The sequence below is a fragment of the Monodelphis domestica genome, chromosome 4, assembly GCF_027887165.1.
Source record: "Monodelphis domestica isolate mMonDom1 chromosome 4, mMonDom1.pri, whole genome shotgun sequence".
Taxonomy (NCBI): Eukaryota; Metazoa; Chordata; class Mammalia; order Didelphimorphia; family Didelphidae; genus Monodelphis; species Monodelphis domestica.
The window spans coordinates 273,736,770-273,763,767 of record NC_077230.1 but is presented as its reverse complement, the minus strand read 5'-3'; the positions used below and the strand labels follow the sequence as shown (position 1 = coordinate 273,763,767).

At 36.0% G+C, this 26,998-nt stretch overlaps 1 long non-coding RNA gene across 1 annotated transcript in view; it reads right to left on the bottom strand.

The window, feature by feature from the left end:
- Nucleotides 1-11,120: 11,120 nt before the first annotated feature.
- LOC130453793 (uncharacterized) overlaps nt 11,121-26,998 on the bottom strand; it is a 53,097-nt gene continuing 37,219 nt past the window's right edge. The window contains exons 2-3 of the long non-coding RNA XR_008911347.1: nt 23,821-23,979; nt 11,121-23,357 (exon numbers count right to left, since the gene is read on the bottom strand). This is a non-coding gene — a long non-coding RNA (uncharacterized LOC130453793). The remainder of the gene's footprint in view (nt 23,358-23,820; nt 23,980-26,998) is intronic.

The following is a 26,998-nucleotide window of genomic DNA, read 5'->3' as shown; positions in this document are numbered from 1 at the left end:
TACCTTGTATCATTTATGGAGAACATGTGCTCTTAAATATGCATCTATGAACCCCCAAAAGTAAAATAAGTAGATTTCAGGGAATCTATGTATTTGTTTTTAGATAAATGGATAGACAGGCATATTTCAATGGGGTTGTTTTAATTTGTAATACTAGATATTTTATTTTATTAATATAAAATATCATTCTGAGATGGGATCCCTAGGATTCAAAAGAGTGACAAAGTAGTCCATAGAATAAACTTAATAAATGTTAGTTAAATTGGAGTCAGAGAGGTCCGTATGGGACTAGATAGATGTTGGAGAAGTGAGATTGTGAAAAAGAGTTGAATAACAAGTGAGAATTATGGATTTCTGCTAAAGTCTATCCCCTTGTCAGTTAATCAATAAATATTAAGTGTCTACTATATACCAGACACTGCTAGGGATGCAAAAAAAAAAAGACAAAGGACATTTCTTATGCTCAAGGAAATCACAACCTAATAGAGGAAATAAGATAACAAATATATAAAAATAGAAAAAGATATATTATAAATAAGAAATCATTAAGAGAGGAGGTATGGCTCTAGGATTAAGAGGATTTGGAAAGGCTTGAAAGTCAGAGAACCTGGTATCCAGAGAGAAAGAATTCCAGGCATGGAGGATAGCCAGAGAAAATGCCTAGGGCTATGAGTTGAAGAATTTTGTCCATAGAAGAATAAGAAGGCTGATGTCAATAAATCCAAGAGTATATGGAGGGGAGTAAAGTTTAAGAAGACTGGAAAAGTAGGAGAGAGCTAGCTAATGAAGTACTGTAAATGTCAGAAGATGTTGTTTGATGCTGGAGGCAATAGAGAATCACTGGAGTTTATTGAGCAGGGAAGTGGCAGCTGCACTTTAGGGAAATCACTTGGGCAGCTGAATGGAAAATGCATTAAGATGGAGAAAGACTTGAGGCAGGCAGACCACCAGCAGGCTATTGCAATAATCAAGGTGTGAGGTGAGGGCCTATACTTGAATGGAAGCAGTTCAAAGGAAAGAAGAGTACATGTTTGAAAGATGTAGAGGTGAAAAGGACAGATCTTGGAAACAGATTGGATATAGAGGGATTAAGAGATAGCAGGAAATTCAAAATGATTTCTAATTGGTAAGTCTGAGGGACTGGGAGGATAGTGTCACCTTCTACAGTAATAGCAAAGATAAATGAAGGAAGAATTTAGTGGGAAAAGATAAATTGTGTTTGGGATATATTGAGTTATAATATCTACCATAAATTTAGTTTGAGATCTCTGAAATTCAGTTGGAGATAACAGATTGAAGATCAATAGAGATTTGAGGTAAATTTAGAGAACAGGTAAATTTAAGAATCATCAGCATGGGGGGGGGGGGGCAGCTGGATAGCTCAGTGGATTGAGAACCAGGCCTAGAGACGGGAGGTCCTAGGTTCAAATCCGGCCTCAGCCACTTCCTAGCTGTGTGACCCTGGGCAAGTCACTTGACCCCCATTGCCTAGCCCTTACCACTCTTCTGCCTTGGAGCCAATATACAGTATTGACTCCAAGACAGAAGGTAAGGGTTTATAAAAAAAAAAAAGAATCATCAGCACAGAAAAGGTAACTAAATCCATGGGAAGTGATGAAATAACTAAGTGAAGTAGTATAGAGGGAGAAGAGAAGAGAGCTTAGGACTACACCCTAAGGAACACCTATAGTTAGAAGGCATGATCTGGAAGAGGATCTAGCAAAGAAGACAGAGAAGGAGAGGTCATATAGGTCGAAGGAAACCATAATGGTGTCCTGAAAACCTAGAGAGAAGAGAATAGGAGAATAGTCCAAAAGACTACTGGAAAGAATATTTCTTTCTAAAGTCCCGTACATCTCTAACATCCAAAAGTCTTAAGAATATAAAATTCTAAGAATTCTGACACCACTTAATAGGTTATCTGCCTGATTAGCTTAGTAACTTCTTGAAGTCTGGGCCCATATTTGTATTTCTGTATATCTCATGGAATGTAGCACAGTGCTGGGCATACAGAAAGGGCTCTCTAAATATTTCTTGAAAGATTGACTGAATATATCTGTCCACTTTCAATCTCACTTTGGACAGAAGAGTTGGATATCTGAAAGAAAGGCAAACAGGACACCCTCTACTACTTGGATAAGAGGTACTCCAAATCAAAACAGAGGTGGATGATTGTACCTATGAAAGAAGCACTGAGAAGAACCAGTTAAAAACATTTGTTTTACCGAGAAAAAGCAACTGCCTGAATCCAGAGGTTGAGGGGACATGACAGAGGAGAGACTCTAAATGAACACTCTAATGCAAATACTATCAACAAAGCAATGGGTTCAAATCAAGAAAACATCTAATGCCCAGTGGACTTACGCGTCGGCTATGGGGGGTCGGGGGGAGGAAAAGAAAATGATCTATGTCTTTAACGAATAATGCTTGGAAATGATCAAATAAAATATATTTTAAAAAAAAAACATTTGTTTTGCCTTTCCTTCTCCTGTCTTCCTCTCCCTTGGAGACAGAAGGATAACTGTTCCCAGTGCCTTTTCCCACCCAAGTATCCTCTTGTCATCCTCTCTTTAAGATCTTTGGACTCACCTGCCAGAAAAGCCAGACAAGGGATAATATGGAGAAGTTATTCCATCTGGATCTCTCTTTTCTCTGCCTCTTTCAGTGTAAGTCCAGGAATGGATTATATGGGATAATGTCTCCCAGATTTGCTATAAAAGGTTTATAAAAACCTTTGTGAAGAGTGAATATTGGGATGATGAGGGAAGTATAATAGGATCACTTAGCAGTACCAAAGGTCTAGTTGAGGTTGCTGTAATATATTTATAAAGGAATCAGTCAGGATGATGGCATGTTCTCCACATTCATTCAGTATCTCATGTGTGAAAGCATATTGGGAAAAAGTAGGAGTGCCCAAGACTGAGCTTGGCATGGCACAATTGGCAAAATGTTGAGAGAGTTAGGGACTAAAGACAAAATGACAGTGAGCCATCAAGAGGGGAAAATAGAAAATATCTAGAAGAAGGAAGATGGCCTGGGAGAGAATTGAGTGATCAAAACACTAGAGGTCACAGAGTGGATAGAGAGTAAGGTTTGGTAAGGAAAGGCAGAGGAAGAAATGAAAAGTTATTAAGTTAATGGTTAGATAAAAGAATTTCATAATTCTTTAACATGGATGCAATATATTTGTGTATGATGGCAAGATTAAATTTATGTGCATCTTTGTGAGTGGTGAAGGAGAAAGTTATGGGAAGTGAATAGGTTGAGTACTGAATAGATAGAATTTTTCAGAAAAAAAATTATTATTTATCCACTAGTATAAGGATAGGAGTTAAGTAAGAGAGAAAAATTGTGAGTCATTTACTAAACTCTTCAAAGAAGAAAGGTGAATGATTTAAAAGGTATAGAGAAAATAGGTACTACTAAAATTTTGATTAGGTGCTAGAAATAAATAATATGAAAATCAAAGGAGGGACAGCTACTGAGTGAAGATGGTAACAAAGAATATTCCAATTCCCTTGCCTCAACCAGTAATCCAGAGGTAATGAGTGAAGGTGCAGCCAGTACTGGAAAACATGGCCAGGAGGGCTGTATTATAGGGGAATAGAAGACTAAGTAATAAGCAGAAGATAGAACGATTCAGAGAGGAAAAGATTTGGGATGAAGTGAAGTTTGTGGCCTATAGAATAGTCATTTCAGAGAGCACAATCAGGGGAGAGTAGTGTTTGGCTGGATTTGGGGGTGGGAGGTGTAAAAAGAAAATAAAAATAAGAATTCTCCTTAGAGGCATGAGAAGTATGGGAATAGTATGACTGAAAAAGTTTAGAGTATTTTTCAGTTTCTCTTCTTTCCTAGCAGGAAAAAGTATTCCTTTGTTCTTCAGGGCCTATCAGTTTGAAAATGGCAAAAACAACCCCAACTGCAGAATATTTAAATTAATAATCAAACATCTTTGTTCAGAATTTGAAGTCCTTTGCAATATTGTTTTCTTATCTAAGTGAGACTTTTGCAGTCTTACCTCATACTACTCCTTCTGATCTCCAGCCAAACTGGGCCATTACCACTCCCATCATCCTTAATGTCCTATCCACACTACTGTACCTTTACTCATGCTATTTCTCATACTTAGAATGCCCTTACAGTGCCTTTCCTGATAAAGAAATTCTCTCTCCTTTAAATACTTTGCTATTTTGCTATAGTGATGCCTTCATCTCAGTGAGTATTCTTTGTACCAGTACAGATTGAAACCTATCCATATCTTTTCATACATTTTAATTCTTGTCTTCATCCATTTATAAGCCTCCAAAAGGGTTCTACCCAATATACTTGAAGGATGGGGGTCTTCTCAGTCTTTTTAATTTATTTAAATAATAGTGTAACATTTGGACTGCCCATCTTTTACCTAACAATAAAATATTTGAAAAACATTTATTAAGTTCCTACTACACAAAAGTCAAGAGAGGCAATAGTAGAAAGAGGGCCAGCATTGTATTCAGGAATATCTAGGTTCAATGCCTCTAATACAAAGAAGTTGTGTGAATATGGACAGGTCATTTAACCTGTCAATGCCCCCAGGAAATTCACTATGTACAGAGAGGAAGTCTCACTGAGAGCTCCCCATCATCTAGTGACAGAATCACAAGTTAGCCCTCCTTCTTCCCCACCTCAAAAAAACAAAAAAGACATGAGTCTCTTTCCTCAAAAACTAAGTCAATAATAAAAATGACAATAATACTTAAATTAGCTTATTGCATTAGTTCAATTCAATAAACATGTATTAAACACCTACTATATGTCTAGCACTATGTACCCATTCAGTGACATGTAATTCAAACTATCAAGTGATCACTTTATAGAGCTAGAAAATGATATTAACAAAGTTTCTTTAGAAGAATAAAAATTCAAGATTATCAAGGAAATAGTAAAAATGGAAAGGAATGGAGTTTAACAGTGCAAAGCCTCATACTGTACTACAAAGTTGTAATCATCAAGACAATTTGGGAATGGGTAAAAAAATATAGAATTTTGTCAGTGGAATAGATTAGGCACACAATATAGAGGAGTAAATAAAAAGTAACCTACTGTTTGATAAACCCAGAGATTACAACTAGCAAGTCAAGATATTTAATAGTTAACAAAAACTGCTGAGAAGACTAGACAGCAGTCAGGCATAAACTATGTATAAGAACATCTCATATCATGTCCCAAAATAAACTCAAAATGGGTACATGATTTAGACATAAAACGTAACATCATAAGCAAATTAGTAGAGCATGGAAAAAAATGCTGGTCAGAGATACAGATAAGGCAAGAATTGAGAGAGACAGAGACAGAGACAAAGAGACAGAGAGAGAGATATTCATTCACAGGAGGGAAAATGGATAATTTTGACTACATAAAATTTAAAAGGATTCATGCAAACAAAACCAATATGATAAAAAGTAGAAGGAAAGAAGGAAACTGGGGGAAATATTTCCATTAATTTTCTTTGATAAATGTCTCATTTGTAAGATATTTAGGGAACTGAGTCAAATTTACCACAAAAAAAAAAGCCATTCTTCAATTGATACATTACCAAAACATATAAATTAGTAGTTTTTGGGTGGGGGGGAGGGAAGTTGTGCCATCAGGAGAAAGCCAGATCATAGTAAGAAAGAGCCAGAAGACAAAAGGTGTAGGAAAGGGAAAGATTTAAGATGAAAGCAAGTGAGTTAGCAATGGAGCAGGAATTTTAAGTGTTCAGTGGAATATGGGATCAAGCACTGGAGGATGGAAAGCAAGGTTTAAATAATAACATCCTGAATTCCAAATCACTAGGATGGGGAAAGTATAACTATGAATGATTAATAATGGAGAAATCAATTCATGTACGCTTTCTTTGTCCATTGAAGATTGTCCTCAGGATAGAATCCTCTCAAGACCACAGGCAGTTTGAGTTGGAAGAATGATATTGCTCTTCTTCTCCAAAGGCAAGAGACCATGCTGGAGACTTGATGAAATGGTTTTCTACCTCCTCCCTGCAAAGAAGGAGCCTTGTGCTAGATGAAAGTGGTTTTCGTCTTCTCTAGGGTAGCAGGTGACCATGCAGGAGGCCCAGAATGATGGAATGGCATTTTCTCCCCTTGTTTCAAAGATAAGAGAACAGTGCATGTTAAAATAGCATCTCTTCTCTTTCTCAGGAGTCTTGAGACAAGGAAGAAGACCTGGTGAATACTGTTATCCATTTAGATAGGTCTCACCTCTATGCTGCCAGTCCTCTCAGGTCATACACCCAGCTTTTTTTTTTTTAATAAAACATAACTACACTTTTTTCTCAATAAAAAGAAATAATATATTAATAATAGGAAAAAGATTTTATATAGTAATAAATTCTTTATTTCACCTTCATTTCCATTTAAATATTTATTTTATTTATGTTTTATAACATAGTCATAGTTTAGTTCATGCATATAATTTATAAACAAAATATTTCATTCATATAGGTACACTATGAAAATAATGTTGAGAACATTAGTCTTGGGCACTGAAAGTTTAAGTGACTTCTCCAAGGTCACACCATGAGTTAAGTGTCAGGGACTGACCTGTTTTTTTTTAAACTCTTACTTCTCTCTTATAATTGATATTGAGTATCAGCTCCAAGGCAGAAGATTGGTAAGGTCCAGGCAATTAGGGTTAAGTGACTTGCTCAGGGTGACATAGCTAGAAAGTTTCTGAGGCTCTATTTGAACCCAGGATCTCCCATTCCCAGACCTGGCACTCTATCCACTGAGCCACTTAGCATGCCCCCTAAATGGCTTCTCAGAAGTTCCATATACTAAACTGAAACCTGACCTCTTTGCAGGTCATATCCATTACTTCTAGTCCATCCCAAATACTCCAAAACAACTGTTTCTAATTCTAAATTTGATATGTCCAAGTCTTCAAAGATAGTAATTGATATGTTTTGTGTAGGTAGCACAATAAATAAAGGGCTAGAGTTGTGTAAGGGAGACCTAAGTTTCAATCCTGTCTCAGTTATATACTTATGTGAGCCTAGGCAAGTCATTTAACCTAGCTGATGTTCAATTTCCTCACTTTTAAAAATGGAGATAATGGAGATAATAATACCTACCTCCCCACTTTCTAAGGCTGCAGGTCATTTAAGGCATACATAAATTAAGAAGGAATAAAGAAAAAAGCTCCTAAAAGTTAGGATACATGAAGCCTGCTTTGCTCTTGGTAGTCCAGGACCTTAATAACTCATAATAGTGAACAATCTGTTCCTACTAGCTACATGGCTGCTCTGTTTTTTGGATACTAAGTGATGGGATGAACTGTAGGTACATATTGAGTTTTCCCCTGCTCAATAACTTTGTTCTTTACAGTAGATCAAGTGATATGGGAGTGGTAAGAAAGGGAATGGTTTTTATTGTTTTTTTTAATATATATTTTTAAGTTTAATTAATTTATTTATTTAGAATACTTTTCCATGATTACATGATTCATGTTCTTTCCCTCCCTTCCTCCCACCCCACTCCCATAGCCAACAAGCAATTCCACTGGGTTTTACATGTGTCATTGATCAAGATCTAGTTCCATATTATAAATATGTCCCTAATCTTATCCCCATGGAACCATGTGATGAAAGTTGTTTTTCTTCTGTGTTTCTACTCCCACAGTTCTTAGAAGATTCAACTCTATCTTCTTAACTACCAAGAACTTCAACACAAAGTAGACTGAGCTAATGAGACTCTGAGACTATTCCTTTCATTCAAAGACCAACTACTATCCAAAAGTCATCTTCCAGTGTCACCCATTCCTCAACTAAATCTTGATTTTTTTTCAGTCAGTGACCAACCAAAGGCATAGGGTGAAAGAGATCAAATTTGTCTTTTGGCACTTAACTGCTTCTAATCCTAAGCTTTGCTCTGTCCTTTCTAACCTCCAATATTAAGGGGGAAAGCATATTTCAAAATGTTAAGTATATTTGTTTATAGTTGAACAATAGTCAATCTACTTAGTTGATATTTAGACTAAATCAATCAGCAATGGTAGAGGATTTTTTGTGTGTTATTCCTATGACAGGGGGACAAGGGAAGAAATAATCAACTGTGACACACATACAAGTATTAACAATTAAGGATTGGATTCCCCTTACCAATGAAAGAGGGAAAATAGAAAATATTCATCTTATTTTTTGAAAAAAGTAAAATAAAATTTCCTAATTCTCTAATTTTTTATCCATTTAAAAATCAATAGAACAATATTTGTATGAAAAAAAGCCAGGATCTATAAAAATTACCTACTTGGGATTACTGAAAACATTGTACAATTTCTCAAATACAAAGCAATCCAATTTCCTTTGCCTAAGCAATTCTTGATCCACATCACTATTTATCTATTGTGTCTGAACAAATTGTATGTATTAGAGATATAGTGTGGAGAAATTATAAAAAATGAATTTTTATTCCATTACCTTTTTTAAATTTTATTACACTTCCAAATCATTTTGCACTCCCACAAAATCATCCCTTATGAGAAAGAAGTTGGGTTAAATAAACAAAATTAACTTACACAAAATAGAAATATATATCAAATAACTCAAAAATGTTGTTCATCCAACAGAATGTAGTATTCTTTATAAGTATTCTTTAAATACCCAGTTTGTTCTGTGCAATATACTAAGCAATCTATCTGGAATTACTATGGATTTTTATCAATATTAATACCCCTATAGTATTTCAATACTTCAAGCAATCAGCACAATAACATCTGCAGAGTATAAAACTATCAATAGGAAATCTTTCATTAATCCTATGAAGTCAAATGCAATATTTATTCCTTAATAGAAACTGAAGTGCTAAGGCTGTGAAAAAGATGAGTAAATTCAGGATAAGAAGTATTGAAATCGCTACAATTCAAGGTTCCTTACAATCTGGAACTTTCTCTTAGATGGAATTTTAGACATACTTATTTCCATACTCAATTTGCATAGGATTATTTCTCCTTAAAGATAAGAATTGGATTTATTTTTATGTACTTTTGGGAAAGTGAGTTGTACCTTTAAAGTAGCAGGAAAAATACCTCTGCCTGTGAGGATTTCCTTGACACTCAAGAAACCTTTTTTTTCTCTCACTGTTTGTTTAATCTACACCAATATTTTAATGGGATACCCACCTTCCAAAAGCCATTCCAACTTTATTTTCATAATTTGTCTCCTTTGCCAACAGTCTGGTAATGAAGGAAAATCTTTAATTGTTTTACTGTATATTTCTCTTATTGTGCTCTTATTATTAATTATTTTTAAAATATTTAATGTCATTAATGACTTTTTTCTAAACCTTTACCTTCTGTTTTAGAATACTATGAATTGGTTCTAAGGCAGAAGAGTGGTAAGGGCTAGGCAATAGGAGTTAAGTGATTTGCCTAGGGTCTCACAGGTAGAAAGTGTCTGAGGCCATATTTGAACCTAGGACCTCCCATCTCTAGGGCTGGCTCTTAATCCACTGAGCTACCCAGCTGCCCCCTTGGTTATGTAAAAATTAGATTATATCTAATAATAAAAATATTATATTTTTGAGGTTTATTAAGGATTATTAGAAATCAAAGATACAAAATAATAACCATGTGCCCATGGCTTATTAACCAATTTCAGAATCCCCACGCTTAGCTTACCTACTATATCATTGCAATGGAATGGAAAAGAGAGAGGGAGGCATTGCTGCCAGTTAAATACTAATTGTGATCTCACCCTCACCCATGTGGAGACTCAGGTGAGATTATAGGGAATTGTGGAAAATACCAAGAACTTCTGGGGATTGAAGTCTAGGGTCCAAAATCTCCATTTTTTACATCGCCCCCCCCCCCCGAGTTCCGAGGACGACTAGTCTCTCCGATGGGTCTTGTAAATATACCAACTTTGAAATTACAATAATTTGAGGATAAGAAGAAAAAGAGAACAAAACCAGTAATTGCTAGGTGCATTGACAAAAACCCAGGTAGGGAGCAGTCCCTTTCAGCATAAGAGTATGCATACAAAACAAATGCATTCAAACCCCACACAGTTCAAATCACCACATCTCAAAGTTCACTCTGGATCTTCTGGTACAGTATGTGGTCTATGGAGACATCTTCATGATATCTTCTCCAAGCAGTTCACTTTCTGGATTGGAAGAGGTAGCATATTTCTAAACCTAAAATACTTCTCAAAAGGAATTTAAACTTTGCAATGTAAAATAATAATAATTATACATTCCCCCCCTGAAGAGGGTGATTGAAAAACACAGGGATCATTTAGGGATGGATGGCTGAGTTATGAGGTATATGAATCAATTGGCAAGAGAAATAAAAAGCATCCAAAAAATCCAAATAAAAAAAGATAATTTCTGGATGAAATATAGACTACCAATGTCTTATGTGTAAGTAAAGGAAAAATGTCCAAGGAAAAGAAAAATAAATCTGTAACACGTCCTTGAATCAGGGCCCAATTAAAATTATTTAAGCAATTAAGCATTTACCCAGTCAGTAGCCAGGACTACATAAAGTTGCCACACTATGAAAGACAGAAAAGTGACTAGATTAGAGGAGCCAGGTAGGAGCCAAATTTGAGATACTTGGTAGAATGTGGAACAAGGAAGACCTGCCTTTAACACATGTTAAATAGCTGCAACCTCAAGCCCCAAACATGTTCAAGTCCTCTTGTCATGGCCCAAAATTTCTTTCATCAACCCCATTGGGATTGGTCAGTCCCTCTGACCTTGTGCTCAATTGTCACTATGCAGTTTAGCTTTGTGCTTCTTTGGCACTGTGCAATGGCTCTTTTTGTATTCTCTTGTCCTGGAATCAGACAGAATAATTAAGCAAAGTCCCATAATTTTTTTAAACAATTAATGGCATCAGTTTTATAGTCTAAAGCTTTTTGGGTATGTATTGACATTATAGCAAATATATTTTAAATTTATATTACTGCAAAATCAAAAAAAGTTCAAGAAAATCTTAATACTGGTGATGTGCTTCAAATATAAAAAGGAGAGAAAAAATAAAAAACTGAAATATTATGTTGCACATGCAAGAAAAATATAATAAAAGAGTTTTAAAAATAAAAAATATATCTTATAATCATTGACATACTGTGTCAGCTAAGGAAATGTAGAATATAAAAGTTTCTCACCAAAAATGAGATCCATTTCCTCTTCATACCTGGCCATGATCCACTGTGAGTACAAAGCAAATGATTTTCACAAAGTAACAGTTTTTTATAAAGAACAGTAGTACAACATGTAATGCAAATTCAAAAGGTATCAGTATCCCCAAAATTCACAATAGCCCAGTTAATTACAATAGAAAACAAACCCACTATCTTATTTCATATGACATTTTTAAAAGCCTATGAACTAATGGATATTTGTCACAATTTTTACAGATGCAGCAAATTTTTCAACCTTGGCAAATACATTTTTAAACAAAGTAAAACTTATTTGGGTCTAGAACATCATCAACAAATCTAGATATCATTCTGGTGAAATGGTAAAGTGAGCTAAAGAGTTATAAATGAGAGATGCTCCCTTTTTGGGAGCCATCCAGGAGTACTATGCCCTGGGATTAACTTCCCAGCTCCTCTGGTATGAGACTGTGATGTCCCATCCATTCACATTTTTATAAATGTGGGAGGTGGGGATTATAATTGTATTTCACTTCAACTACTAAAATGGACCTTACCTCCTGTTAGAGGCAGGCAAAATGATCAGAGTTGTTGGGGGGAAAATCTAAAAATCATGTCTAAAAGATGCCTTAAAATCAATTTGAGACATTTAGCTCATTAAGTTTTCCAAAGTTTGTTATACAATTGTAACCAGTTTTGATGAAGTCTATCCATCTTCTATGTGACAATTTACAAAGCCAAAATAGAAAAAAGGCTGTTTTTTTATGGGCTTATTCAATAATATTTGTTCAGTATAGTTATAGGGGAAAAGCAACAGGATATAACAGTAATTAAAACCCATTACATTAAAATGATTCAGTGTAACAGAATAGTATTGAATACATTAATATATGAACTTAAAACCAACAAAATTAAATCTTAAACAAAACAATCAGCAAAAGCAATAAAATACAGAGATTTTTATAAAACATTGGAGTCTGAAAAGTCTTAAAAATATAACCTCTAGTCTCTTTAAAGTTGGTTTTTGTTTTGTTTTGTTTTTTTATACATTGAGATTCCTTTTGTCAGTACTGTGGTGGGATTTTCCATAGCAAGGAAGAACATGGGTTTTAGGAATCTCAAATTGGGCAGGCCCAGATGGCAAAGAGTTGCAGGAAGATTAATTTCTCCCCTGAATCTTGGGTAAATTAAATAAAAGGATCAATGCACTCGAAAAAATATCCTTTGAAATAGGAAATGCACTGTTCTCTCATAGAATATGCCATACTTGTAATCAACTTCCTGTTTGGAAGAATCTCTCCCTTCTCCTCATTCACCCCCCTGAGGCCCCCTGCCACGTGGAGGCTAATTGGTGCCTAAGGAAAGAACACCCCAGTTTTTACCAGTTGGTTTGTGATTCCAAAGACACAGGAGGAGCTACCAGCAGCCTGAGTCCTGGGGCTGGCCTGGTGCAATCTGGCTGGGAGGCTGGAGATCAGCTGAGGCTAGGGCTGAGGCTGGGGCCGGGGCAGGTCGTGACTGGGAGAGCTATCTGGATCAAGCAGGTCCGGAGCAGATGGCTGGAGGCAAATGTGGATGGAGCACAGAAGCAGGCAGAAGGAGGCAGCTGAATCAGAAGCTTTGCTGAAAAGCCTTGGCAGGAGAAACATGGCTTAAAAAAATTATCTAGGCTATCTTTAAAAAAAGAGAGAGAAGTTATCATCCAGTCTTGTGGTTTCCATTCACTGTAAAAATTAAATTATATCTAATAATAAAAACATATTTTTGAGGTTTATTAAGGATTATTAGAAATCAAGGATACAAAATAATAACCACATGCCCATGACTGATTAACCAATTCAGAATCCCCACACTTAGCTTACTTACTACATCATTGCAATGGAATGGAAGAGAGAGAGGGAGGCATTACTGCCAGTTAAATACTAATTGTAATCTCGCCAATGTGGAGACTCAGGTGAGATTATAGGAATTCTGGGAAATGCCAAGGACTTCTGGGGATTGAAGTCTAGGGTTCAAAATCTCAATTTTTACAGTTAATAACTTCTTTTGAAAAAACTAAAAGAATTACATCCATGGGGTTAGAAACAATAATTACCCCAATAATAAAAAATAAAGTGATTCTTCCCTAACACAATAAAACAAGGGGTAAAGGAAAATTAGGATGAGGCAGAATGACAGAACAGTCCTAAAACACCATGGAATCATTTTCAAAACACCTCAAATGCAAATGAACCTATGCTTTATGATATTAACTACAGAATGGAAGGTAATATAAAACAAGAAAGTGGAGAAAGGTTAGAGGGAATCAACTGATATTAACCTAATATAATCTAATGGCAAATAATCAAGAGAAAATATTGCTATAGCCCTGCAAGAAATGGGAGACTTGTTGAAGTGTTATAAGGAGGAACAGAAACTGAAAGAAAGAAAAAGAGAAATCATAATTCAGTGGCAGGGAAAGGTCCTACTGGGGAAAAAAACACTTATGAAAAGAAGCATTTCCTAATGACAGAAGAGTAACTTAAAAGAATTACTACTTACAATTTTAAGGAATACTCCCATGCTTTCTCATGTTAATAAGAATGGGTTTTACATTTTGTGAGAGGCTTTTTCTGCCATGTTAAAATAGTCAGGCATATTTGGGTAGTGGTTACAGTGCCAGATTTGGGGTCAGGAAGACTTATCTTTCTAAGTTCAGATCTGACATGAAACTTACTATCTGGGTCCCTCTAGGCAAGTCATATAATCTTTTTTTTTTTTTTGGCTGTTTCCATCATTTGTAAAATGAGCAGGAGAAGCAAATGGAAAACCAACCCAGTATCTTTGTCAAAAAAAAAAAAAAGAGTCTAAATAGTATCATTAAGAGTCGAAAACAACTCAAAACAACTGAACACAATGAAATAATCAAGTGATGTTTGTTGTGTTTATTATTGATATGTTCAAGTATGCTTGTGGTTTTCCTAATATTAGACCACTCCTACATTCCAGATATAAATCCAGCCTGTTTATAATGTAAGAATGTTGTGATGCCTTGCCCTAATATCCTTGCTAGTATTTTTATTTTAAAATTTTGCATTAATATTCAAGAGGGAAACTGCTCTGCAGATTTCTTTCTGTTTTGACTTTTAGGTAAACAAGAACATATTTGCATCATAGAAGGATTTGGGAGGACTTTTTTACCAATTTTTTTCATTTTCTATAGTATTGGAATTAATTGTTCTTTAAATGTTTGGTAAAACCATTCTGGAGGGCAATTTGGAACTATGCCCAAAGGGTGCTAAAAGGCTGCCTGCCCTTTGATCCAGCCATACCACTGCTGGGTTTGTACCCCAAAGAGATAAGGAAAAAGACCTGTAGTTCTTTATGGTCTAGTTCTTTTTTTGTTTGTTGATTCTTCCAGCCTACTTCTTTACTTTGTACTTTATGTTAGTGTTATAATCTATTAAGTTCTGAGGAGAGTGTCTGACCTAAACTTCTGGTTTTCTATGCCTTCTGTTTTCACAGATCAGACTGAAGGACTACAAATGTTCAGTGCTTTCAAAGTCATAAGATTTAGGGAAAGCTTTGTTCCCTGCCTTGTTGATATGAGTCCTGATCCAACTTTATGTCTGTTGGAGTGTGTGGTTGAATTTCAGTAGACTGTTACTGGATTTAGTTACCGGCCCTAGTTATTTTACTATACTCTTATGTTTAGAGCTTAAGATTAAAACTGAGAACCCCTTCTACTTTTAGGATCAGAATTATGAGGGACCCAGCTAAATTTTTGGAACCTGTTCCTTATTCTGTTTTAAGCTGAGACTTTCTCACTGATGACCATAACTGATCTTCTTAATTAAAAAACTGTAACCCATAACCCAATAATGGACAGCAGAGGTGCTAGCTATTCTTGTTTCCAGCACTGGTTCAGCGGTACACCAGGACTTTTTTTCTGCCCTGATGCCTCCAGTCCTGCTCTTCTATCTCTGCCTTCTCCAATCCCTGGGTAACAGAATGCACCTTGCCATTGGTGTTACCACAGCTGCCTCTACTGCTACTGTACTTCTAATCAGTCTCCACCTTGTCCGTGAACCTCTTTGTTTATCTTCTTAAGCTGTGTTGGCTTGGAATAGTGATTCAATGTGGCTTTTTCTTGGCTTTGTCAATAGGAGTTCAGGCTGGTGCATTTTCTATGTTGTTGTATATGAGGAGTATTGGGTGAACTGGGTGTGGAGGGAACTAATTCTCACTCCACTATGTTGACTCTTTCCCCCACAAAAGTAATCAAAATTATAAAGAATAATTGGTATCAATACTATAAAAATTATTCTCAAATATTGAAAAAGATAACACCTACTAGATTCCTTTAATGAAACATATGTAGCTAATACCTAAATAGATAGATAAACCAATATAATTAACTCAAAAAATAATAATAAAATCCTATCAGATTATAACACTCTATCTAAGAAATCATTCATCATGACTATATTGGATATGTACCAAGAATTTAAGGAAGAGCAACTAACAAAATCATAGTGAAAGAAAAAAAAAAGAAGGGGAGTCAAGTTGGTAGAGTAGCAGTAAGAAGTAAAGAAAATTCTCTCAAAAAAAACCTTCCTCCATTAAAATGTAGAAAATATATCAAGGCAAATCCTAATGGCAGAAAAATCAAATTAACTCACTTTTCAAGACTAGATTAGCATAAAGAGATGTGAAAGGGAATTTTTTTTTTATCTTAACTTAATCAACTACTTGGAGCATTCCAACCTTTTAACTCAATCAGTCTTGAACTTGAGGATGCTTTTGATAAAAGTTTGCTCCCTCAGAGAATGGGAGGAGGGGGGCAGTGCAAGGTAAAATTAAGAAACTATGATTGGTCCCTTTGTGAGCACCAAAAATTATAATAATTACAATGGGTTTGACAAATATAAGAATTTTTAAAATTATGGACACCATTTATAAAAATTAACTCAAGTCACGAAAATGTTAGTAGCTTTAGTGGTTTTTTTTTTTTACAGCAAAATAGAGATAGTAAAGGGGGAAGTGTAGGAAGGAGGTAGCAAATATTGCCTAGCTAAATATCCTAAGTCTGGATCCAAGTGCCTCCAGACTGAAGAGAGCACCCCACTGAAGACAGGAGAAGAGCTGAAAAGCCAGTGTCTCCAGCCAGGGTCTCCTCAACCCAAGCGAGTTAATGAAGCCAAACTCCTCAACCCAACAACACCAAATCCAAGACAGAATTAAATGCCTAACCAAGCTGAGCTGTATCAGACTGAGCCACAAAAAGACAGAGCCGCCAAAAGAACAAACCACAAAAAAACTGACTGCCTATATGCAGTTTCCTCCATATATCAGCTCTCCGCAAAGCTTTTGGTGGGCATCCTCTGGCTTATACAACATTTGAGCATTTACAAATTGACTTTATTACTCTGCCTAAGGCTGGAAATTATAAATTTTGTCTAGTCACAGTGGATCAGCTGACCAGATGGCCAGAAGCATTTCCTAGCATCCAAGTCACAGCTGCTTTTGTTGCCAAGGTGTTCTTAAAAGAAATCATTCCTCATTTTGGCCTGCTAGCACATATTGATTCAGACACAGGAACTCATTTCACAGATTCTGTTTTGTCTCAAATTTGTTCTTGTTTGGGTATCTTTCCCAAATTCCATGTCCTGTATCACCCTCAGAGCTCAGGCCAAATTGAGAAAATGAATAGATATCTTAAGACTATTATTGGAAAATTGTACACTGAGACTCACTTAAAATGACAAGAAGTTCTCTCTCTAGCTCTATTTTATCTTTGAAGCAGGTCCAGGGGAGATCTATACATCTCACCATTTGAGACGCTTTTTGGACATCGCCCCATACAGGCTAAGCTTTTTTCTCCTGCATACACATCATTACTAAGGGGGAATACTTCTATTGCTTTATATATACAGGAGTTACAGATCAAATTGTGAGAACTCCATGAATCCAGAGCTGCAGTACAAGTAGGACCTAAAGATTTTTCACTCCATGACCTACACCCAGGAGACCAGTTGTACATAAAGAATTCCAGCACACTAGAAGAACTCAGCCCACCTGGGAAGGTCCATTTTAAGTACTTTTAACCACTCCAACAGCTATCAAAATTAGAGAAAAGGACTCAGATTCATTGCTCACATGTAAAATGGGTACCTTCTATCGACACTGATTAACTGACACATGCAATTTTCTTTATTTTTAACCTCCTCTTAAGAGTAGACTGAAGATAATGCCATTATATAAATCCATAGACAAGTTGGACACTGTTTTGGTTGACACATTGAATTTCTGAATTTTTTATTATTGTTTTTCTTTTTATTTTTCAATAGGATATTTTTTCTTTTCTTATTTTTTGTACTTGAAATACATTGAATAAGTATTAACATTTTTTATTCTGAAGGATAAGTTTACAATATCTATTAGCCCTAATAACTATGCATACCCAAAAGCCTTAGACTATGGAAACTTATCATTGATTGTTAAATATTATGGAATTTTTACTAATAATTGTGTCTGATTCCAGAAGAAGGGATCACAAAAAGGCCACACTACAATGCCAAGAATTACAAGGTTAATGTAAAAAATAGACTCGAATACAGGACTACAATCCCCACAAGCCTTTGCTCCACTTCCCCAGAATGCCTTGTAATCTCACCTGGGCCGAGATCAAGAAGGTATTTAAACTGATTCAAAGGCTTTTGAGGCTCTCTCTTGGACTTCCGTTTGGGGCAGATGTGGCTTTTTTTCATAATGTAGGTGAGGTTGTGTCTAGGCCTCTCTATGGTCTGGACACGTGTCTCTTATCCTGTATTTTCTTTAATCCTTAATCTTCAATAAACCTCAAAAAAATATAATACTCCTTGCAGAGAGAAACTAATTTCTACCTGCCTCAGTCTCCACAGTCTCCCCTAAATTTTAATCTTTACATTAAGAAGACCAACAATCCTTGTGGTATTGATGAGAATCTGCAGCAAGACAGAGGACTTGTTTGAAGTTTGAGGAAGTTACTGTTTGACAACATCAGACTCTAGAATTCCCCATGCAACATTCCCACAAGTACTTTAATTTGGCATCTTTTTCAGTTCCCGTATCCCTTAAATTGAAAGGAAAAATCAGACCAGGGCATCATATATTCCCTTTTCCCTCAAAATCTAGTCCTTTTCTCTTCTATAGTGTGGCAATTTTCTGTAGTTCTGGCTACTGTCAGGTAAGTACAAATTTGCTACAATTGTCCTACAAGCTTGTGGGACATAAATCACTTTAATTGAGCCTTGCTAGTGATTCAAGGACCTGTTACAGGTTTATTCTTGTTTACTAATAATTTTATATACATAAGATTTTGATATATGTATGTACATATATTAATTTTTCCCAAATTTTAATTTTTTCTCTTCTATTTGGGTTTTTATGTTTTTGGTTTTCTTTTGACAATTAATTCATATATCTCATAATTCAGCCATGTATACTGGAGTGAGTCTGGTGTTGGTCAACACATTCCTTGGGGAGGGGGGGAGGAAGATGGTAAAATTATCCTAAAATCCAAGGTTTAAAATCTTTTGGAGAAATTTTTAGGAAAAGAAACTCGCCAACACCCCAAATCAAGAAAGTGTATCTTTTTGAAGAAGGTGCATTAAGGATGCCTGTGAAAACCACATATAGCATCAAAAGATCTAGAATAAACTTTGGGATATAAAGAACTGAACTGAAGAGGAATGAACATTTCATTTATTCTGAATGTAAACTTATGCCAAAGGGGAATGTCCCCTAATTGGCTTTTTGGCAATGCTCCTATCAATCATCATTTTTGCTTTCTTTCTCTTTTTTTCTCCCTCTTATCCCCAAAATGTAATTTCTCCCTAGAAATTGCAATCTTTTATACACCTCTAGTAAGAATATCTTTAGAGTTATAAGCTGGTTATTTGAAATGATTCATTGGGGAGACTAGACTTGTAAAATCTGGGAGATTTAAACATGCTCACCTCTCAATAGAATCACAGGGAGGATTGTAAAAGGGAATTTTTTTTATCTTAATCAACCAAGTACTTGGAATGCTCCACCCTTTTAACTTAGTCAGGAACTTGAGGATACTTTTGATAAAAGTTCACAACCTCAGAGGATGGGAGGTGGATCCCATAGACCCTGTCCCCTGGGCAGTGCCAGACAAATTAAGAAACTATGATTGTTTCCTGAGATGTGACAGGAATAGCTGATGAGTGAAGAAAACTGCATATAAGTGAGATCCTCTGGGACCCTCGGTCAGTTTTTTGGTGGTTCAGCCTTTTGGCAACTTGGCCTTTTTTTGGCTCAGTCTAGTGTGGCTCAGCTCGATTAGGCATTCAATTCTGGCTTGGATTCAATGTTGGTGGCTGAAAGAGTTCGGCTTCATTGACTCGCTTGGGTTGAGGAGACCCTGGCTGGAGACACTGGCTCTTCAACTCTTCTCCTGTCTTCAGTGGGATGCCCTCCTTGGTCTGGAGGCACTCAGATTTGGACTTGGGGTATTTAGCTAGTTAATATTTTCTACCTCCTTCCTACATTTCCCCCTTTACTATCTCTACCTTGCTGTAATAAAGATACTAACATTTTTGTTACTTAAGAGTTAATTTTTATAAAGGGTGACCACAACAATTTTTTAAATTCTTTTATTTGTCAAACCCATTTTAATCATTACAGAGATAAAGAGGTCTGTATACATACTAGGGACTTGTTCTGGTCAGAAGTATACCACATGGAGCAATCTGACAGAGAAAGACTAGAGCAATAAGAAATCCCAATCCTATAGAAATGGCTTTTTCACCCACTAACCAATTCCAGTCATACCCAGGGTGTACAGAAGAGGGGAACCTGTGCCTAGTGATGGCAATCCAGTGTAAGTACCAGTATTGGGCCCTAGAGAGTGCACCTGGTAAAAAGAGCATTCAGAACCACATAGCAGAATTATATCTCAAACCTCAGGAACTGAACAAGATCTTAGCAATAACTTCTAGCACAATCTGAAAGCCTACAAAATAGTAAGGGTATGAATTGCAGCCATGGACATTTTGAGTTTCAATTGCAAGAATTAAGAAAAACATAAAAAGGTAAACACAAATAATCATAAGGCACTACCCAGGAATTAACTGCCTAAATTCCCATTTGGAGAAATAAAGCATGTGTCTGCACAGAATATTATCATGGTCAGGGGTCATAGAGAGAGTCTAACTAGACAGAAGACTTGGGAGTGCTTTTATTATATCTAAATAATCTAAAAAGAAGAATGCCAAAAGAGCATAAAAGGAATGCAATGGATGAAAGGGAAAGGAAGGTTAGAAAAAAAAAACTTTCATATAATCAGGATATGGAAGTAGAAGTACATACAAACAAGGAGGAAAAGGGGTAATGGCTAACACTTAAACTTCACTCTCACCTGTACTAGTCAGAGGAAGTTAGAATACACACATATATAGTTGGTTACAAAAATACATGTTACTTAACAGAAAAATAAAGAATACAAGAGTAAAAGGGAAATTAGAGGAAGAGTATAATAAAAAGATTAATTCTAAGCAAAACAAACTAACTGAGCATGTAGAAAAAAAATATTCATATCTCTCTTTAAGGTGGCAAAGAACTGGAATCTGAAGTGGTGCCTATCAATTGAGGAATGGTTAAACAAATTATAGTATTAAAATTCAATAGAATCTTACTGTGTTGTAAGACATGATGAAGGGAATGGTTTCAAAGAAACCTAGGAAGATTTGTAAGAACAAATGGAGAGTGAAGTGAACAAAACCAGGAAAATAATTGATACAATAAAAGATTTGGGAACTATGATCATCTGTTAAGGTAAAATTTCCAAGACTGTTAAGGATAAATTTTAGGGTTGTTGACTAAATATATTATATTGGTGGTCACCAGGGATTAAAATTCAATCCCAATGAAATGCTCAAGTCAGTTTGGGATTTTATGGTAGTTTAATTACAATAGAAGGAAGAAATTAAGAAGAACAAAAGGGAAGAAGTATAAGATTTTCTCTGGCCTTCCCTCAGCCAAGGGAAGTTCAGAGGCCTCAACCAAGGGGCCTTCTCAGGAGATTAAATTTAGCTCGACTTCCAGCCATGAGACCTCCTCCAAGATGCGGGGCCTCCTCAGAGGATAGTGCCTTCAGGAGGTAAAGGAAAGGGGAAGTCAGCCTTATCACTCACCAAGGCCGATTCAGGGAAGTTGCCTCACCTCACTCTTACAGGGCTCCTCCCAGTAACTCCAATGCCAAAGTCTGCCAAATGTGATGGTGAAAATTTCACCTTTTTAAGATTGTTGTAATATTGAACAATGGCCGCCAAGGAATTTACTTATGAAATTCCTAAAATGAAACACTCAAGTCAGAATGGAGTTTATGGAGGTTTAATCACACTGGGAGTAGGGAAAGGAGAGGGAGAGAAGGAGAGAGGAGAAAAGGGAAAGGGGCTACTCAACCTCTGACCAAGGCAGAGGGAGTTTTAGGCCCAAGGCCAAAGTGGAAAGAATCAGTCCTTAACTCACGTGACCAATCTGAAGGAAAGCTGTCTGCGGGTGTCCTCCCTGTCCAAGCTTCTAACACCAACTGGCATCTTGCTCTCTCCACAGGAAGTGAGCAAATTCCAGAGGCTGTTCCCTACCTCACTTCCTGTGCCTCACAAGTGCCAATGGTTGGCTCTAGCTTGGCTTAGGACAGCCCAGGTGGGCAGTTAGTTATTTCTGATTTGTCATTGACTAGCACATGCCCATGTAGTATGGGTGTACACAATTTTTGGGTGCTATACCAAGATGGAGACTTTTGAAATTCACACAAAGCTGTAAGCATGCCAATGCTGCAAAAGGATCCCAATGCTGCTGAGAGAGCGATCACAGGAAGTGACCCGAAATATACAGGCAGTTCTTTACATCACTTCCTGTGTCTCATATGTACCAATGTTGGCTTAAGCTTGGCTTAGGACAGCCCAGGGGATCAGTCAGTTGTTTCTGATTTGTCACTTGCTAGCACATACCAGTCATAGGCCATCCTCCCCTACAATTAATCCTTAAGTGGGGGTGTATGTATTCCTTGGTTGCTAAAATTCTAAAGACTAAGCAGGGTGGAGTAAATCTAAAATTCACACAGCATTATGATGACAGAGAACTAATGATGAGTTATGCTATGTACTTCCTGATAGAGGTGTAAGACTCAAAGTATAGAATATGATATATATATATATATATACACAAACATAATTATATGTGTATGTAAAAAACAATATATTTATTAACACTGCCAATGTAATAATTTGTTTTGTTTGACTATACATGTTCATATGTGGAGTATTACATTTCTTTTATTCCCATTTGTTAGGAGAGAGGAAGAGAGAAATGTTTTTTATTGGTTACAAAAAATAAAATTTAATTTTTTAAAAGAACAAAAAATATATAAAACAAGATTATTAACTCAATCAATATAGAAAAAGACTTTGACAAAGTAAACATACATATATGCTAAAATCCTTATTAAATAAAGTCACAGGAGAATCATTTTTCTCAATAAAACCAAAAACCAAAACGATATTGTAAAAATTAAAATTAGATCTCATTAATAAAAATATTATATTTTAGGAGATTTATTAATGATCATTAGGAATAAAGGAATAAAAGGGATACAAAATAAAAACCAGGTGTCCATGACTGATCAGTCTATTCAATATACCTGCCTTACCTCCACCAAGCTCACTGTCATCATGCCAAAGAGAGAGAGAGAGAGAGAGAGAGAGAGAGAGGAGGCCTGCCCACTCAATTTATTCCCCATCCACGGGAAGTACATAAGGACAGTAAGTCAGTGGGCTCCCAGGAAATGTAGTTCTTTTTTACGGTAACATATTTTTCAATTATATTCTCCCCTGATGATCAATTTGGGGAGCTAGTTGCTCCAATTTGATGATTTAACATAATCAACTTTTAAATTACAATAATTTAGGGATGAAAGGGAAAAAAGAAACCCATGATTGCTAGGATCCTAGCCCCCATCTGACAAAAAGTCAGATGGGGGCAGTCCCCTTTGGCATAAGAGTATACATACAAAACAAATGCATTCAGCCCCACACAGTTCAGATCAACACATCCCAAAGTTCATTCTGGATCTTCTGGTGCAGTGTGTGGTCTGTAGAGGCATCTTCATGGTGCCTTCTCCAAACAGTTCACTTTCTGGATTCAGAGAGGTAGCATGTTTCTTAACCTAAAAAGAATTTAAATTTTGCATTTTAGAATAATAATACATTCCCCCCTGAAGAGTGTGTTGAAAAACACAGGGATCACTTAGGGATGCATAGCTGAGTTATGAGGTATATGAATCAATTGGCAAGAGAAACCAAAAATATAAAAAAAAATCCAAATAAAAGAGAAAAGATAACTTCTGGATGAATTATAGACTATCAAAGTCTTATGTGAAAAAATCCTAAGTAAAGGAAAATAAACTTCTAACAGGTCCTTGAATCATGGCCCAATTAAAGTAATTTAAGCAATTATGTATTTACCCAATCAGTAGCCAGAACTATAGAAAGATTGTCACACTATGAAAAACAGAATAGAGACTAGATTATAGCAGCAAATGAGAGCCAGAATAATTGATGTTATATATTTGATATAGATTGGGTGTTACAAGGAAGTTCTGCATCTAACATATGTTAAACAGTCACAACCTTGAGTCTCACACATGATCAAGTCCTTGTACTCTGCAGAATGTCATCAGTTGACATTGGATTGGTTTGGTCTCCTTTAATGTTGGGCTTGATTGGCGCTATGCAAATAGCTTTGTGCTTCTTTGGCACTGTGCAATGGCTCTTTTTGTATTCCTTCTCCTGAAATCAGACAGAATCATTAAGCAAAGTTCCATAATTTTTTTAAACAATCAATGACACCATTTTATAGTTTAAAGCTTTTAGGATATGCATTGACATTAAGGCAAATGTATTTTAAAATTATATTACTGAAAAATCTAAAAAGTTAAGCTTTGGGAAATGCATTAATGTTGTAGCAAATATATATATTTAACTTATATTACTGCAAAATCAAAAAAGGTAAAGAAAATCTTTTCAATACTGTGACATGTGCTTCAAATACAAAAAGGAGAGAAAAATAAAACTGAAATAGTATATTGCACATGCAAGCAAAAATAATAATAAAAAAGTTTTTAAAATCAAAAATATATAGCTTACCATCATTGACGCACTGTGCCAGCTAAGAAAAGGTAGAATACAAAGGTTCCTCACCAAAAATGAGCTCCATTTCCTTTTCAAACTTGGCCATGGTCCACTAACAGTTTTTTTTTAATAAAGAACAGTAGTACAGCATGATTACATGCACATTCATGAAGTATCAAAATCCCCAAAGTTATATTAGCCCATTTAATGACAAAAGCAAACAAACCCACTATCATATTTTACATGAATCTGCTGTATGACATTTTTAAAACCCATGAACTAATGGATATTTGTCACAATTTTTTATAGATGTGGCAAAAATTTCAACCTTTGCTGAGATTTTTTTAAAATGCCTATTACTGCCATTATAACAAAATATGGTAGGAGAGTCTAAAAAAAACAAAAACAAAAACACCAAACCTCTATACTGTTGATGTTGGGATCTAAAAAAGTTTCACCAAGAATCTAGATCATTCTGGTGGAAGGGTAGAGTAAGCTGACAAGTTACAAATGAGAGGTGTTCCCTCTTGGGAGTCATCCATGGGTGCCATGCCCTGGGATCAACTTACCAGCTCCTTTGGTATGAGACTGTTGTGTTCCATCCATTCACATTTTTACAAATGTGGGAGGTGGGGATTATAATTGCACTTCACTTCAGCTACTAAAATTGACCTTTTACCTCTTGTTACAAATAACTCAAAGGCAGACAAAATGATCAGTAAAAGTTGTTGGAAAAAAAATGTAAAATTCACATTTGAATACCCCTTAAAAGCAATTTGAGATATTTAGCACATTAAATTTTCCAAAAGTTGTTAACCAGGTTGATGGAGTCTATCCATCATCTATGTGACAATTAACAAAGCCAAAATGGAAGAAAAGCTGTTTTGTTTTTATGGTTTATCCAATAATATTTGTTTAGTATAGTTATAGGGGAAAAGGTAACAGAATATAACAGTAGTAAAAACACAGTAGATTAAAATGATTCCGTGTAACAGAATAGTATTGATCAAGGTAATATGTGAACTTAAAGCAACAAAATTAAATCTTAAAGTAGACAATCAGCAAAATACAATAAAATACAGAAACCTTCATAAAACCTGAAAAGGCTTAATATCTTCACCTCCAGTTTCTTTAAAGTTCCTTTCTCTATGCGCTCAGATTCCTTTTGTCAGGGCTCTGGAATTTCACATAGTGAGGGAGGAGAATATGGGTTTGAGGAATCTCAAACTGAATGAATCTTAGAGGCTGGGCAGGCCCAAATGGCAAAGGGTTGTAGGGAGATGAGTTTCTCCCCTGAATATCAGGCAAGATAATTGAAAGGGTCAGTGGTAGAAAGAAAAAACATTCTAAAACTGGAAGCTGTTTGAAACAGGCAAGGTACTGCTCTTTCATATAATGCACCATGTTTGCAATTTTTACTTCCTGTTTGGAAGAGTAACTTCCTTCCTTCCCCTTCCACCCTGAGGTAAAATACTAGGGAGTTAGGAGGCTAATTGTTGCCTAAGGAAAGCGCACCCCAGTTTTTACCAGCTGCCCTGGAAAGCAGCTCTAAGTTTGTGAGTTACGAAGATACAGCAGCAGCTACCAGCAGTCTGGGACTGGGGTTGGGACTGGGACTGGAGCAGGAGGGGGAGCAATTGGGATCAAGAAGATCAGGAGTGGATAGCTGGGACAACCCAGAGAGGCTGGATTGACAGCAGGAGCAGGAGCAAGAGGAGCAGAAGCAGACTGCTAGGATTTAGCAGCCAGAGCGAGTGGAATCAGGAGAAGCAATGGCAGAGGCAGCAGTGAGGAACTGAGGAACACAAGCTCAAGCAGATGGGTGAGAGAAGTGGCTTATCTCTTCTCAGCCAAGAGTCCTCCAGCTAAAAAATAGCCAGGACTGTAGGGAGGACAACCAGGCAAAAAGTGGGGAAATAAAAAAACATAAAACAAAAAACCAGCAGAGCAGGAGTAGCAGCTCCAAAGAGAGTTTGGAGTTCTCTCAGACTTTGTGAGGGTTGAGGGGCAAAAATCCTTGGCAGGAGAAATGTGGCTTAAAATTTTTTATCTAGGCTATCTAAAAAATTGAGTTTTTTCACCAAATTCGATTGACAAAAATGTAAAAATTAAAATTAAATCTCAATAATAAAAATATTATATTTTAGGAGATTTATTAATGATCATTAGGAATAAAGGAATAAAAGGGATACAAAATAAAAACCACTTGCCCATGGCAAAACACCCACCTTACTGCCATGAAGCTCATTGTCATCATGCCAAAAAGAGAGAGAGAGTGGGTTCCCAGGAAACATAGTTCTTTTTTAGAATAACAGATTTTCAATTTTTAAGTTGATTATGTTTCCATGATCCTTTTGGGGAAAATGATCTCCCAATAGGATCACAGGGAGTATGTATAAATGGATATTTTTAACCTTTGACTTCATTCCCCAGAAGTCCTTAGTATTTCCCCAAATTCCCTATAATCTCTCCTGTGTCTCCACATTGGCAAAATCACATTATTTGTATTTAACTGGCTGTAACTCCTCCCACACTCTCTTTCGCCTATGACCAGGCTGAGTTCAGGCAGGTTTTTTTGCTTTAGTTATTATTAATAAAACTTTTAAAATATAATACTTAGTTATTGATTATTAATTTTAATCTTTTCAATATGCAATGGAGATACACTAGATCTTTT